Source organism: Lycium ferocissimum, chromosome 11 (assembly GCF_029784015.1).
Source record: "Lycium ferocissimum isolate CSIRO_LF1 chromosome 11, AGI_CSIRO_Lferr_CH_V1, whole genome shotgun sequence".
In the NCBI taxonomy this organism is placed as follows: Eukaryota; Viridiplantae; Streptophyta; class Magnoliopsida; order Solanales; family Solanaceae; genus Lycium; species Lycium ferocissimum.
In genome coordinates this window covers 17,851,623-17,866,875 of record NC_081352.1, presented here as the reverse complement: position 1 = coordinate 17,866,875, position 15,253 = coordinate 17,851,623, and the positions used below count along the sequence as shown (strand labels likewise).

The following is a 15,253-nucleotide window of genomic DNA, read 5'->3' as shown; positions in this document are numbered from 1 at the left end:
AAAACACAAATATGAGGGGCAAAATTTAAAGACCACCCCAAAAGAAGGGCAATCCGTGCAAAAAAATGACTGATCCTTGTAGGCTTGTCTAGCCCAATCCCAGCCCAAATGATGAAACAAAGCCCAGAAGCTAAACCCTAAAGTAAACTCAACGCCTATAAGTACAAACTAATTCATCAGGTTGCTGCATCTCTCTCCCTTTTTTAACCCTATATATATATATTCATAAGGTAATCAATTTTCTTTTTTATATCATTAGAGCAATCATTTTTCTTCAATTTTTAATGTCTTTTCCACTCTTATTTCCTTTTTATATTCCTATAAATCGTTGATTTTATTGGTGGTTTTTTTTTTAATTTTCCTCTATGATGAACAAACAAAGATGACGAGTCTGAAATCCATTCTTTTAAAATCATGAAGACAAAACGAGGCATTTGTCTGAGAGGAATTATTTTGCCCCTTTTCTTCATTCCCCCCCCCCCCCCCTCCCCCCGTTTTTGTCTAGTTTTTTCAGGTTTATTCGTCCTTTTTTTTCCAAAATATTGCCTCCCAAAAAAGGATTTTTACACTGCATATCTGTAATAGGGCCAAATATTTACTTTTACTAACTAAATCACAATAATATATGTATATGTTGTTTGTGATTTAGCTAGCTAATGTAATTATTTTTACTGAACTGACCAAATGTGTAACATGAACTCTGCTAGGAGTGTTTTTGCACTCTTCATATTCATATAACCCATAAATGTATAGTTTTTTTTTTCAATATTAGTGCAAAATAATTATGTTTACTAGCCAAATTACAATAATATAATATATCTATATGTTCATATTTTGTTGTGATTTTACTAGCAAATGTAGTTATTTTTTATTGAACCGATCAAATATGTGACTGCTAGATTTAAAAAAAAAAAAGTTGACTAAGGGCTATTTTTTTTTATTATTGTGGCAATGATGAGAACTATAAATCTTTTAAGCTATTGAGGTACCTTTCATTAAATTAACTGAAGGGTAGCTATGATTGTTTTCAAGCACTTTTGAGCCACTCCTTTTTTATTTGTTTTTTCTACTTTTGGAGTTTGAACTTTGACTGCAATTATTGCTTCTTCCTTATTAAGTGTTTTGATTGCAGATTTTGGGTAAATGAGTAGATTGATGGAGAAATTGACATCAATGCTTGTCTGATTACTTGTATCAACATAACAAAACAAAAAAAATGATGATTTAAGTAGTTAGTCAACTGGCTTATTGATGTCAATTTTCTTCAACAAGTAATGAGCAAAAAGTATCTCCCAATTACATAATACACATAACTAATGACACTTCATTTCTTTCAATTAATGTTAAATATTGTGAAGCTTGAGTCTTATAATCAGTAGTAAATATTAATTTTGTGTTTGAACATGAAAATTTGTGAGTGAAAAATATTAATTTTTTTTTCTCCAAATAATGTGTTTGAAGTTGAAATAACGAGTCAATTTTAATAAACAAATACTTAATTTTTAATTGAAATGAGAATCAAATGTTTCTTTTGTAGTTTTTGGACAATCTTATAGATAATTTCAAAAATAGAAGTAATCTTGTATTCCAATACCAAAGGACAATTCTTTTTAATGAGTCCATGTTTTTTGTGGCTGGTTAGAAAAGTTGACTCAAGACTTATTCATACTTCTTCAAAAGCAACCACTACTTATATTAAAATAAACCTTGTTGAAAAGAAATTGACACTTTGAAAGAAACCACTACAACCCAGCTAAAATCAACATTTTGTGGTTGTTTTGTGATCACACTGAGCTAGTTATTCGCTCATGTAATCACAAAACATAGAAAAATAATGATATAAGTAGTCAATTTTCTTCACCAAGTAGTGGTTATTTTTGGAGAGAAATAAACACAAAACAAAAAGAAAGTGTAAGATCAACAAAAGAATTAACTAATATGAAATTCAAGTTTTGAGTCAACTTTTTTAGCCAGCAAAGAATATGGAAATAGTACAAATGATTGTCTTTTGCAATCGGGCTATATGCTTTTTTTTTGTGTTTGAAATTATATGTAAGGTTGGTTAAGAACTTCAAAAGAAATATTTGATTCTCGTTTCAATTGAGATTTAACTATGTTTCCTAAATTGATTCGTTCTTTTAATGTCAAAATTCAAAAATATAATTTGAAAAATAGGTTTTAGTAATTTCAATCACTAAACTTTCATTTTATTTTCATGTTGAAATACAACTTCAATGTTTACTAGTGATTATAAAATTCAAGCTTCAAACTAAATGACATTAGTCGAAAGAAATGAGGAGTCACTGTGTGTATTATGTAGTTGGACATATACTTTTTGAACATTGATTTAAAGTTTCACTAAATCTATCTCGGAGTTGGCTTCATTATCTACATGGCATTTTGTTTTGCCTTGTTTTATAGGTCTCTCCTAAATTGCCAAATGGTGGTGTTTAAAGCCCTAATTTGTCGAAAATGATTCCAGAAGTTGGGGTTACGCACACCTCCAAATTTTTTCTCTCTTTACAGTAAAGCACCTTTCCCTCAATGGGTTTATTCATAGTGGAAATACATAAATATCCCCTGGAGATGATACATTTTTTCAATAAGACACTTAAACTTTGCGGGGGTCCTATGATCCCCCAAACAATTTTGAATTGAAATTAATACATTCTTTTTCGGCCACACAGCGTAGAGTGTATATCACTCTCTTAGGGATAAAAGATTTTTTCTACTTATTTCTATTTTTATTTTACCTTTTTCCTAATTTCATTTCCTTTTCTTTTTTATTCTTTTATTTCACCCATCTTCTTCATTTTTTTCCCGGCCATTGATGGTAATTTTCTTCTCTTAGCTTGTTTCTTTTAATGGTGGTATGGAATGGTTCTGGGCATAAATGACCTTTTAATTGTATTTTAGGGGAATTAGAAGAGGAAGATGGAAGAATATTAAAAAGTGGTCGTCGGCGAAGAGATGGCGGAGCGATGTTACATAATCGTTAGCCATAATGACCTTGCCACTAGTGGAAGAGAGTTTTTCAAATTGATTATTACGCCATAATTGTTTGTATAATTTTAGGAAGAGAGGGATAGACCAAATGCAATGATAATAGGATAAAATGGTGGAGTGATTCTTTTGTTCCATTTCTGAAGCTAAGCACACCTCCATTGTTGTTTCAGTGAAGCTCACGGTTAGGGGAAGGGGAGAAGGTGGGGTGGATAATTTTTAGATTTTTGTTTGGTGGTGATTTTAGTTTTCAAATTTTGATTATTTGGTGGGTTTGATTTTCAAATACTGATTGATGATGGTTTGGAAACTATTTGGTGGTGATATAGTGGAATTGGTGGTTGTTGCAGTGGCGGCGATGGTAGTGGCTTCATCGGAGGAGCTTTTTATAGAGTTGAGATGAAGAAAAAAGGGAAAATAAAAAAGAAAGAAAAGAATTCAAATAGAAAAAAACAGAAATAAAAAGTATTTAAAAATTAATTTGACACGTGGCAAGTGACAATTGGTGCGTGATTTGAATACATTTTTTTATAACTGGGATTGATCGAAAAAGGGGGTCTATATACTACTCCGAAGTTGTTCAAGGGGGTCATAGGACCCCCGCAAAATTTAGGTGTCTTATTGAAAAATGGTATCATCTCCAGGGGATATTTATGTATTTTCTCTTTATTCATATTTAGGCCCCGTTTGGACATGATTTGAAACCATGTTTGGACATGTATTTTGGATATTTTAAGGAGTATTTTCTCTTATAGACATAAAAACACCACAAATTGTGAAAATTATCAAAACATTCTCAATTCTTATACAATCTTACCAAATGAGCAAGTCATAATTCATAACAAAATTAATACGCTAATTCATAACAACTGGCTCAAAATTAATACTAGAAGACCTTTTACGAAAATACAACATCAATTGATCTAATTTTAGTTCAATAAATAAAATTAAACTATAGGTCTTTTTTTACAAAATTAAAAGGTTGGTAGACATAAATAAATTTTGGTGGAAATTGAGATAATAGTCAAAATACCCCCCAACGTTTGACCAAAATGCCAACTACACACCGAATCTTCGGGGTCCTATTACCCCCGGAAAAAAATTTTCGCAGCAAAATGGCCCTTTTTTTGTGATGTGGCGAAGCGTGAATACACCGCCCTGCTGGCGCGTGACGGCCTTTAAAAATCCGCATCCGAACCGCATTTTTTGGACGCCAACTAAGGCTGTACATATGATGCCAAGTAGATAAAATTTGAACTCCCTCCATTTTTAGGCTACTTCATCTTCATCTTCATCTTCACCCTATTTAATATCCATCCCTATTTTTTGTTGTCAAAATAATATCCATTATAAACGAAAATCTCAAAGAAAATCCACATATGATTAGAACAACTTGTTAAAGAACAACTTTCCACCATGTGAAAATCGAAGAAAAAAATGAAAAATGCGAAGAAAGAAAAAGGAAAAATACGGAAAAAAAAATAAGGATGAAAAATCTAATCTTGTTAAAGAAAATCGATTGGAAGTTGGTTGTTTGGAGTTGCTACTTGTTGCTTGGTTGGAGTTATTTAAGCACTAATTCTTTGAGTTGATTTGGGGAGAAAATTAAACTCCATTCTTAAGAATTTGGAGAAAGCTATGAAGAACACCAAATGGGTTTCTCTAAATTCTTGATTGTTTAATCAAATTAATGGATGAACTTTGTTCTATTTGGTGTTAGGAAGCTTATTTTCACATTTGGGTTTGTTTGGATTAGATTTGAGCAAGTTGGTGTGATTTTTTTTCAACTCCTAGTGAAGATGATGATGATGATGATGATAATGTTGATGAAGATGAAGGAGAATTGGGTATGGGTTTTCAGATCCTTAATAAAAATGGAGTATGGAAAATTGAGAGATTTTTTTTTTTTTGAAGAAGAGTAGATGGATGGAGGAAGGGGGAAATTAATAAAAAATGGGGCAAAATTAAACACGTGGCACGTGGGCGGGGGGCGCGTGTGGACAACCGCCATTTAATATTTGGGGGTTGGCGATTGATCGCCACATCGAAAAGGGCCATTTTGCTACTGAAAAAATTTGTCCAGGGGGGTAATAGGACTCCCGCAAAGGTTCGGTGTGTAGTTGGCATTTTGGTCAAACGTTGGGGGGTATTTTGACTATTATCTCGTGGAAATTAATGAAATTGGTAAATGATTGATGGGGGTAATTGTTAAAAATATCTACTAACTTATGTGTCTTTTTTTACAAAATATAAACTTATAGTTTAAATTTTATATTTAAAAAGTTGAAACCATGGTTTCAAACCTCAAATCATGCCTTTTTTGATAATTTGGGGTTTAAAATCATGATTTCAAATCATAATTTCAAATGTATATCCAAATGCTGATTTGAAACCATGAGACGGCCTACTTACAATAAACTATTTTTCATTTACTCATTGATCACCTCTTTGTCCCATATGCGGTAGTAGTATGTTTTTACAGATATTAATTATTGGCACAAATAGCTGGTCAACTTTTGCTTTACCTACTGGCCAGTAGGAGACTTCATGTATCGTGGGACCAATAATCCTCCTCTTCCTCGTACTACTGTTCCATGAACAATTGTGACTCCATCAATATAAGAAGGCTTAATGTATATGCGGCCTTCTAAACTTGTCCATATTTTTTATTTTGATACTTTAATTAAGTATTATTTCTATTGAATTTCTAAACTCGTCTTCAAGTGTGTCTATCAAACCCCCTATATCTGATTTTTATTAGAAGCGGAAATTAATTTGAGGAAATGAACGTTGAGTAATATTTTAAACATGTGGTAAGCTATTCTTTAGGTTATGGATGTGTCGATTTATCTTTGATTCTCTTTCATCGCCAAACAATTAAGATTTCTACTTTTTCTCTCTTTCAATTCTTTGCTAATCTTAGCTAAAAGATGGTATAATTAAATTAGAATATATATTAGCATGTTGCTACATTGAAGATGAAATATTATGTAAGTCGGATTGTGTTTGATAGACAACACTTGGAGACGAAGTTCGGGGAGTTTAATAAAAGCAATGACTTAGTTGAGGTGTCAAAAAAAGGGGGCAAATTTAGGGGTACGCATATGCATTAAGTCATATAAGAAAAATTGCAGATAACTAGTAGTATTCAGTGTGATTACAAACAGAAAAATGCTTATATAAATAGTAAACCAACTTGGAGTATTAGTGTCAATTTTTTCCAATAAGTAGCGGTTGCTTGTACACTCACAAATAAGCTAATTTGCCCTTATACTCTAAAAATTAGTCATTAACATGAATCAAAGTGTGGAACCAACTTTTCTAGCCATCAGAAAAAAATACGGAGAGGTTACAAAAGATTGTACTTTGGAGTCGGGCGATATGCTTATTACTATTCTTGAGTCATATGTTAGGTTGTTAAGAATTCCAAAAAGAACATTTATTTTCGTTTCAATTGAGAATTAACTATTTATTTGTAAAATTGACTCATTATTTCAGTGTCATACTTAAAACGGAAACGAGTCAGATCTGTCCTTGTACACTCACAAATAAGCTATATTTGCCCTTGTACTCTAAAAATTAGCCATTAACATGAATCCAAGTGTTGAGCTAACTTTTCTAGCCATCCGTAAAAAACACAGAGAGTTACAAAAGATTGTCCTTTGGAGTCGGGCTACATGCTTATTGCTATTCTTGAAGTCATATGTAAGGTTGTTAAAAATTCCAAAAAGGACATTTGATTTTCGTTTCAATTGAGAATTAACCACTTTTTTGTTAAATTGATTCGTTATTTCAATGTCAAACTTAAAACGGAAAAGGGTTTAGATTTGTCCCGGTACACTCACAAATAAGCTATATTTGCCCTTATACTCTAAAAAAAATTCATATTTATTCCAACTCCATTAAATCTCCATTTCCTCCTTAATTTTCCTATGTGACGTCTACGTAACTTTCTTTTTCTCAATTAAATTTACCAAGTGCTGAAACAGATTAAATAAACCATAAAAAAATTGAGCGTTGCTCGGTCATAACACCTTATTGATGGTCCAATTTCACACTTGGAAAGGAAAATTAAATCAACGTGAATAGATTTTAGGTGAAAAAAAAAAGTCACGTAAGCACAACATACGAAAATTAAGGTGGGAATGAGGATTTAACGAAGTAGGAATAAATATGACTTTAAGAGTACATGGAAAATATAATCATAAAGTTGGATGACAAGAGAAAATATGACCTTAAAGTTGGATGCCACGGGCAAATATGTTGAAAAAATGTAACGAATGTCAAATATAACTTATTTGTGAGAGTACAAGAGCAAATCTAACCCTTTTCCGAACTTAGAATATCTAAAAAAGTATTGTTAGTAATATTTTCACTAAAATTTGAATTTTGTGTTCAGGTTCAAACACAAATTCAACATTTAGGAGTGATTATAAAGTTCAAGCTTCAAACTATGCAGCATTAATTGAAGTATTACGTAGTAGGGCAGATACTTCTACCCACCAGCATACTCACCTATGCAAAAATTGTTTGTTTATTAGATTTAATATATTCTCCCTATGGAATTCAAATCAGCCATCCTCATTCCATCATTTTTCATAAATTATTTACTTATTAAATTTAAAATTTATACCAATTCATGTATGGCTTTTACAGAATTAAATTTATTCAACTTCACCAAGTCATTTATTTTCTATTTAACTATCGTACTGGTAGAGCAGGTCGGGCTATTGGAGCGGGTCAATTTAATGATTAAATTGACGTCAACAATATCTACTGAAAATAAAATGATAATACTTGAGTGACTTTGTAGGTATAATGACAATAGTTGAGTGACCTTTCTGTTACAAATCAAAGAAAGTTAACTTTCTGCGTAATTACCATTAGTTGAATGACTTTTCCGTTACAAAAAAATTTAAAAAATAAAAAATAAAAAATAAAAAAAAAACTTTTAGAGATAATAACTACTCCCTCCGTCCCAATTTATGTGATATAAGTTTGACTGGGCACGGAGTTTAAGAAATAAATGAAGACTTTTGAATCTTGTGGTCTAAAATAAGCCAAAGATATTTGTGTGGTTATAGATCATCTCATTAAGCGTAAAACGTAAAGTTTAAAGTTAAATTATTGCCAAATAAGGAAATGTATCATTCTTAAAGTTAAATTATTGCCAAATAAGGAAATGTATCATTCTTAAAGTTAAATTATTGCCAAATAAGGAAATGTATCATTCTTTTTTGAACAGACTAAAAAAAAAAGTGTATCATATAAATTGAGACAGAGAAAGTATTAATTTAGTAACCATTTGAGAAATCAACTCGAGTTGAAGGCTGCCAATCAATTAATCACCTCTCAGAAAAAGATTATTCAAATTTCATATGGGCAGAGTTTTCCAATGTACCATCATACCCAAAAAGAGAAACGAAGAAGCATTGAATCGTATCTCAGCGGTTGTATTACTCTCTCCATCTCATTTTAATTGTCGTCTTGCTAAAAAAAGTTGTCTTAAAATTATTGTCACTTTCTGAATTCAAGATTAAAGTTGATAAGTGTTTTCAATTAAGATTAAAGTTGATAAGTGTTTTCAATTCACCCTCAATATTAAAGAAGCATTTTTAAATTGCTCAATTCTCAGAAAATATATACTCCATCTATTTAAATTTATTTGTCTTACTTTTCTTTTTAATTTATCTAGAAGAGTAGGTCTCTTTCCTAATTTGATAACTCTTTAATTTCAACATGTTACATATATTTAATTTCACAAGATTACATGATATTTTGATACGTTATACACATTTTAGTTCAAGACTATAAGATTCAAAAGTTTTCTTTACTTTTTTAAACTTGATGTCTAGTCAAATTAAGACAAACAACTTGAAACGTAAGGAGTAGTAAATAGGAGTAACTTAGTAAACTATACCTTGTTTAATGGACTTAAAAAGAACCAAAACAACAATTAAAATGAAAAGGAGGGATTATGTCAACCGAATATAAGAAATAATCGAATTCTAAGTTATTGTCCCATATTGCGGGAAAGTGGTTGGAAAATTTTTATAGTGTTTCGTTGTTACTTGCATTTAATTCTAGAAAAGGATTCTTTCAATACCAAATGTACAAACTCTCGGTAACGGATATCTCGGCTCTCGCATTGATAAAGAACGTAGCAAAATGCGATATTTGGTGTGAATTGCAGAATCCCGCGAACCATCGAGTCTTTGAACGCAAGTTGCACCCGAAGCCATTAGACCGAGGGCACGTCTGCCTGGGCGTCACGCATCGCGTCAAAAAAATAAAAAAAATACCAAATGTACAACGACAGCTTTTCTGTAATCCCAACAAATTATACATGGTAAGGATATGATGCTTTGATTTGTTGTATTTTGTAAGGGATCTAATTAGTATAACAAAAATATTCAGAGTTGTTGAGGTTGTGTTGGTAATTTATGATGTAATAGTCTCCACTAGGGGTGTTCATGAAAAATCTGTAACGAGCCGTTTGGTCATTTAGGGTACTTGACCTCTTTTACCCTTGTTGAACCTTCCCCCAGCTTCGTTAGAGTGGTTTTGACTGGTGAGGATGGGTAGCGCAGTTCCCGAGGTGATCGGGATTGGTTTGAGGAGTTTAGAAGCCCTTAAGTTGAATAAGCGAAAAAGTGTTGACCAATAGTTGACTTTTGGATATTTGCGTCTCTTTGGAATTTCTGTCAGTTCCACTAGGTCCGGATGGTCGATTATGACTTGGTAGGATGATTGGTTCGGTTCCCGAGACACTTGGGGGTATTTTGGGCCTTGGGTTGGAAACTTCATTTTGGGTGTTTTGGGGGAGTGACCGAGTCAAGGTGAACTCCGTTGGGGATTCTGAGGCCACGGTTGAGTTCGTAGCGTGTTTTTATGTGTATCTGCATGTTTGGTTTGTATCCGGGAGGTCTTGGATAGATGTCGGGATTTTGAGTTGAACTTGGTGAAAACCAAAATTTTCTGGTGTTCTGATGTCCCGCTTCGGCGGGAGTGGGTTGGCATTTGCGAGTCCGCACACGCAGGATTTGGCCCGCAGATGCGAGGAATAACGTGTTTAGGTGAGTCTGCAGAAGCGGAGTCCACTTCGTTTAAGCGAGTCCGCATCGGCGGACAAGGTGTCCGCGGATGCGGAAATCGCTGAACAGTAAACCCTTTTATATTCCCTATTCTGGACCTATTCCTTCCATTCACAAAGTTAAAACCCTAGAAGGCTATTGGAGGTGATTTTGTAGAGTTTGGGGGTAATTCTTCCTTGGGTAAGTTCCCTTTACTCTATTGTGATTATATTATGGTATTAATTTGGAATCCATGCTAGTTTTATGGTTTAGTTAGGGAAAATGGGGTTATTTATGAATCTTATGCTATGTAAATGAGTTGTGTTGAGAAATTTTATTAAATCTAGTCATGGAATCATTGGGATAACTAGATACGAAGCTTGAATCTCTATTTCAATTAAGAATTTGATTATGGAAAAGTTAAGGTTTTTCTCTAAATTGGGGGTTTCCTACTAATGATGCAATTGATGATAAATTAAGGTAAGTAGTGATCTGAGGGATGGTATTGGACTTCGTAAGGGTTGGGTGAATCTTTTAACTTGAAATTCCAATTTTGCCCTTGTGGGCTCGAGGTTCTCTTTTAAGGTTGTTTTTTCGATTCGAATAAGTTTATCACAATACAGGTATCATTAGTTTCAGTTGTTAATGTAGATTAACTTGTTGATTAGACTTCGATCTTTTGGAAGCTATTCGTATAGAGAAGGCTTGTGTTGGATAGTTCGTGGCACCTGCTCGGCACCGATATAGGTTATGGCTTACTTTAGTTAAACTTTGATTAGTGAATCATATGTATGTGTAGAATTGATAGGGAAAACATGTTAGGTCTTCGGACATGGTGCGGCACTGTGATCTAATTAGGTTGGTATGATTTCTGATTATGTGGGATTGTCGCTGTTATTTACACATTGTTGACATATGGTGTATTTGACTACGTAATTGGAGCTGTGGGATGTGATAGATCCACTATAGTGATGGAAACTCGATATTGAACCGTTTCCATGGTTGTTTTGACTTATGCAAGACTTGATATGGCTTATGGTGTTTGTGATCTCCATAGCATATTCATTGGCATGGATTGTATTTGATTTAGCATTCTTGCATTCATACGCATGGAAATGGTGTGGAAATAATTTGATGAAAGAAGTGTGGAATCAGTGTGATGAATTATGGGATCGGGTTGTCTTGCTGCTACATGTATATGTATTTATGTGATCGGGTTGCACGCCGCAACGGTACATGGATGCCATAGGTCCCTTGCAACTCATGACTGCTGAGATGTCGATATTCCATCCGGAGCATGTGTGTACAGAGTGAGTATTGGCCATTGCATTGCATGACATCTATCTCATTGCATTGCATATATCATCATCTATTCTCCATTGTTGTAGTTGTGCTGTGCTTGCCTTGAGAGCTATTAAGACTTGACAAACTTGTGGTTTAGAAGCTTCAGCCTAGGCTATGATTCGGTTGGTGATACTTAAAATTGAGTGATTATTATGTGCCTATATGTTTGACTTGTTTATTTTTGTGCTTTATGTAAACAAATCTTAGTCACCCTATGATGCTTATCAGTACTAATGTTGTATTGATACTACTCTTATTGTACTCTTTCTTTGAGTGGAGAGTTTGTTATAGGACCCATGTCTCAGCCTCGTGGGTGACCTCGAGGACTATTGCCAGGAGATTCCAGGGTGAGCATTGCTAGATTCACAGCCCGGAATCCCCTTCCTTGCTTATCTGTCTATTTGATTCCACAGACAGATTCTATTTATGTATTTCAAGACTTAGTATTCGTTAGACTTGCTTTTATGATTAGTGGCTCTTGTACTATGGCTCAGACTAGATCTTAGTGTGTGTGTGTGTATATATATATATATATATAGAGAGAGAGAGAGAGAGAGAGAGAGAGAGACTGCTTTAGTAATTATCTTAATTTTCGCATGTTTTCTTTTAGATAAAATAAGTAAGGAAAGGGTTCGCCTAGCAGGGGGGATTGTGTGGGCCCTCACGATTCACGAGTTGGGTCGTGACAAAATCAAACAATTGAACCAAATCAAAAATGAAATCAAATAAAAGAAAAATATGATATTTTTAGATAACCCCACCAATACTCACGGGCTAAAAAAGGTGGATTGTAAATAGAGCTTCTGTGTCATTGTTAGAACGGTTTACTTTTCCAATCATAGAGTTAGATGATTGCTTTTTCTTAAATTTCTTATTGTAACGCAAGTAAATAGGAAAAATGACTTATATATACATAAGAATAGGATATACTTACAAAATATGACTATACTTTTCAGTTTGCAAAATATTGCAATAGATTTCTTACAAAACATATATGAAAATTTTCGCTCAAGGGCTTGGAAAAGTTCGCTCAAGGCTTAAAAAGTTCGCTCAAAATTTTGTGTATGAAATGTGTATATCTCGCTCAAAATTACCGCTCAATATTTTGTGTATGAAAATTGTATGAAATACATATCTTGCTCAAGGCTTAAAATTTTGCTCAAAATATTGTGTATGAAAAATGTATATCTCACTCAAGACTTAGAATTCTCACATTTTTTCGTATGAAAACTGTATAAAAATGGTATGAAATATGTATATAACTGTATAAATTTTGTATTAAATTCATGTTAGCTTTTTGAAAATTTAATACTACTACAATAACATTGTATACAACTTTCATACAATATTCATACAAATTTAATACAACACACAAAACATAAAATACAATATGCTTGAAATTCTTGAGAAGAATCAATCTTGAAAATTTCACCGGGTCTCAACTAGAAAACTTTCTCCACTGCTACACCAAGAAATAATTAAACCCAGCGAAGGGTAATCAACCAAATTAAAAGTCTCTGACAAAAATAGTGGAATTAATATTTTTCCAAATCTGCATTTTTCTAGATCTGCATTTTTACAGATATGCATTTTTGCAGATCTATGTTTTTTAGATCTGATGTGCTCGTCGAGTAAGGTTGCAAGTTGTACAAGAGTGGATTGCGTATTCGCTTGTGAAAAAATAAGCTTGGGTTTCGATGTGACTATGTGGTAGTGGTTTGTGGGTTCTTTCAGGAAGGCGGTTATCAATTTTAGATCGAGAAGCAATGTTACTTGTGACGAGTGGAGACTTAAGATGTTGGGTAGATGTGGTCCTATTCCTTCAGTAAAGGGTACGTTCATCCGTTCTTCGTGTTTAGAGGAAGGATAAGGATATCGTGGAATCGGGAGCTAGTGATTTGTGAATTATGTTGTGGTCATGCATGGTAGAACAAACATAAGGGTTCCGTGTCGATTTGGTATGTTGGGTTATGCCATGGGCCAATGGGAGCTGATGGTTGACTAATAAGAATGACTTGGTATTGGTCAAGTGCGGAGTTTTTAGTATTCAAGGAACTATCGGGTAATAATCAGATTTCTAGCTGAGAGATGTCAAAAATCGAAAAAATTCTTGTGTCTGGTGCCCGCCACAGCAGCACCAGCACTGTGGTAACGTAGGTTCCACCGCTGCAGCGAACGGTGGGCAAATTTTCTTCTTATTTCCTAAGTTAAAAACTGTCATCTTCCCTTCATCGTTCTCTAAGCATACCTGGGCGATGTTGAGAGCCTCTTACTTATTGGGTGAGTTCGGCTAGTTCCTACAACGACTGGTGTTACTACTCGGTTGAGTTAGTCGAATGAAATGGATAATCACGTGAATGGATAGAGGTGTTCTGGTTAGACAATTGAGACATTCAAAGTGATAAATCAATAATGAGGTCTAAATAAATTAAAGTTGTGGAGAACATTTCGGAATTTGAGTTAAGGGAATTTGAGTAAAGGCACCATGGTGGATATAAGTCAGAGTAGTAGTAGGACTGTATAAGTGATATGGAAAAGTTTCATAAGGTTTCGTAATCAGTGATTAGCGAGAAGCAAAATTCAGCTAACCGGCATGTTAAGGCTTATGGGAAGTGTCTTGTGTGATACACAGTTGGATATTTTCGTAACACTCTACAGTGGATGAGTTAGTGTGGGTTAAGGAGAGGGTTTCTGGAAATCCCTATACATGAAGGTTAGAGTTGTATCTTCGACACGAGACCATATTCGACGTAGTGTGTTATGTTGTGGGTATTACTAAATCGAATGGCTTGAGTAATCATTTTCAGAATATTAAAGGACTAGAATTAGTCGCCCCAGATGGGTGATAGGACTGTGATTGGATTCGAAAAGTTTGGAGTTAGTTCGAGTGGCTGTTGGGGGTGTTTAAAGGTTGTGCATTCGTTGAGGGTCAGAATTGTTCGAATTAAACTTGACAGACTATGAATATATTCTCTAGAAAGACTTATGATTTTCCTAGAAAATCACCTTCACGGATTCGATCGGTCAAAGTTCAGATTTGAGGTATGGCAGGTTTATCGAGCCTTAACGAAGTTTGCGAGAAGACTTGATGATGTTTTATAAAGGTCAGTTGTTCAGACAGCTATAATGGTTTCCTATGGACTTAGCTCGGCGAGGTATTCAGAAGGTATATTTCCAGTATGGTGAACTGAAGATTTAAGAAGACTTGGAACTAGTCAAGTCTGTTGTGAGTAAGATCAGTTTGATGGAATTGCGTAGAGTTCTCAGATGGAGCAAGAATTCTTTTCTGGCAAGAGTAAGTCATGGTTTTGGGCTTGTGTTGCGTGTTTATGTGGTTATGAGAAATCGTGGTGGGAAGAACGACTCTAGGGGTGAAAGAAAGATTAGCGGAATCAGAGTATTTTACCGGTTCAGAGTGGGCTATGATTGTGTCTATATCTAGAGGTTTGTGCTATTTTGAGAAATGTTGTGGGACCTATTGATCGCGTTTAGAGGTATGACTATATCAAAACAGAGAACTCTAGTAGAAACAGTTCTTGTGTTGGGAGGTCAGTTGTGAGAAAATTCGAGTATAGGGTGTTGACACCTAATTTTTTCCCTCCAAAAATTTAAATTAACTATTCAAGCTTCTTGAGTCACAAATAGAGTAAAATAATTATTCAGAAAAATTAAAAAATACTTTCTAAAACAGTTTTTGGTGACATTTTTGCCATTTTAATGGCAAAGTGCCCTAATATATACTATTATGTATATTTTACATATAATTTTAAGTATTAATTGTATCTATTTTATCAATTCGAAAATCAATTTGCACAAAAACAAGGGTTTTAATT

General features: G+C 33.9%; 2 non-coding genes across 2 annotated transcripts; both read left to right on the top strand.

Annotated features, from left to right (window-relative positions):
• The first annotated feature begins 360 nt into the window (after window positions 1-360).
• LOC132038816 (small nucleolar RNA SNOR75) lies at window positions 361-447 on the top strand. The gene has a single exon (XR_009410291.1). It is a non-coding gene; the product is annotated as a small nucleolar RNA SNOR75 (small nucleolar RNA).
• Window positions 448-9,119: 8,672 nt separating this feature from the next.
• Window positions 9,120-9,275, top strand: LOC132038711 (5.8S ribosomal RNA). The gene has a single exon (XR_009410200.1). It is a non-coding gene; the product is annotated as a 5.8S ribosomal RNA (ribosomal RNA).
• The last annotated feature ends 5,978 nt before the right edge of the window (window positions 9,276-15,253 follow it).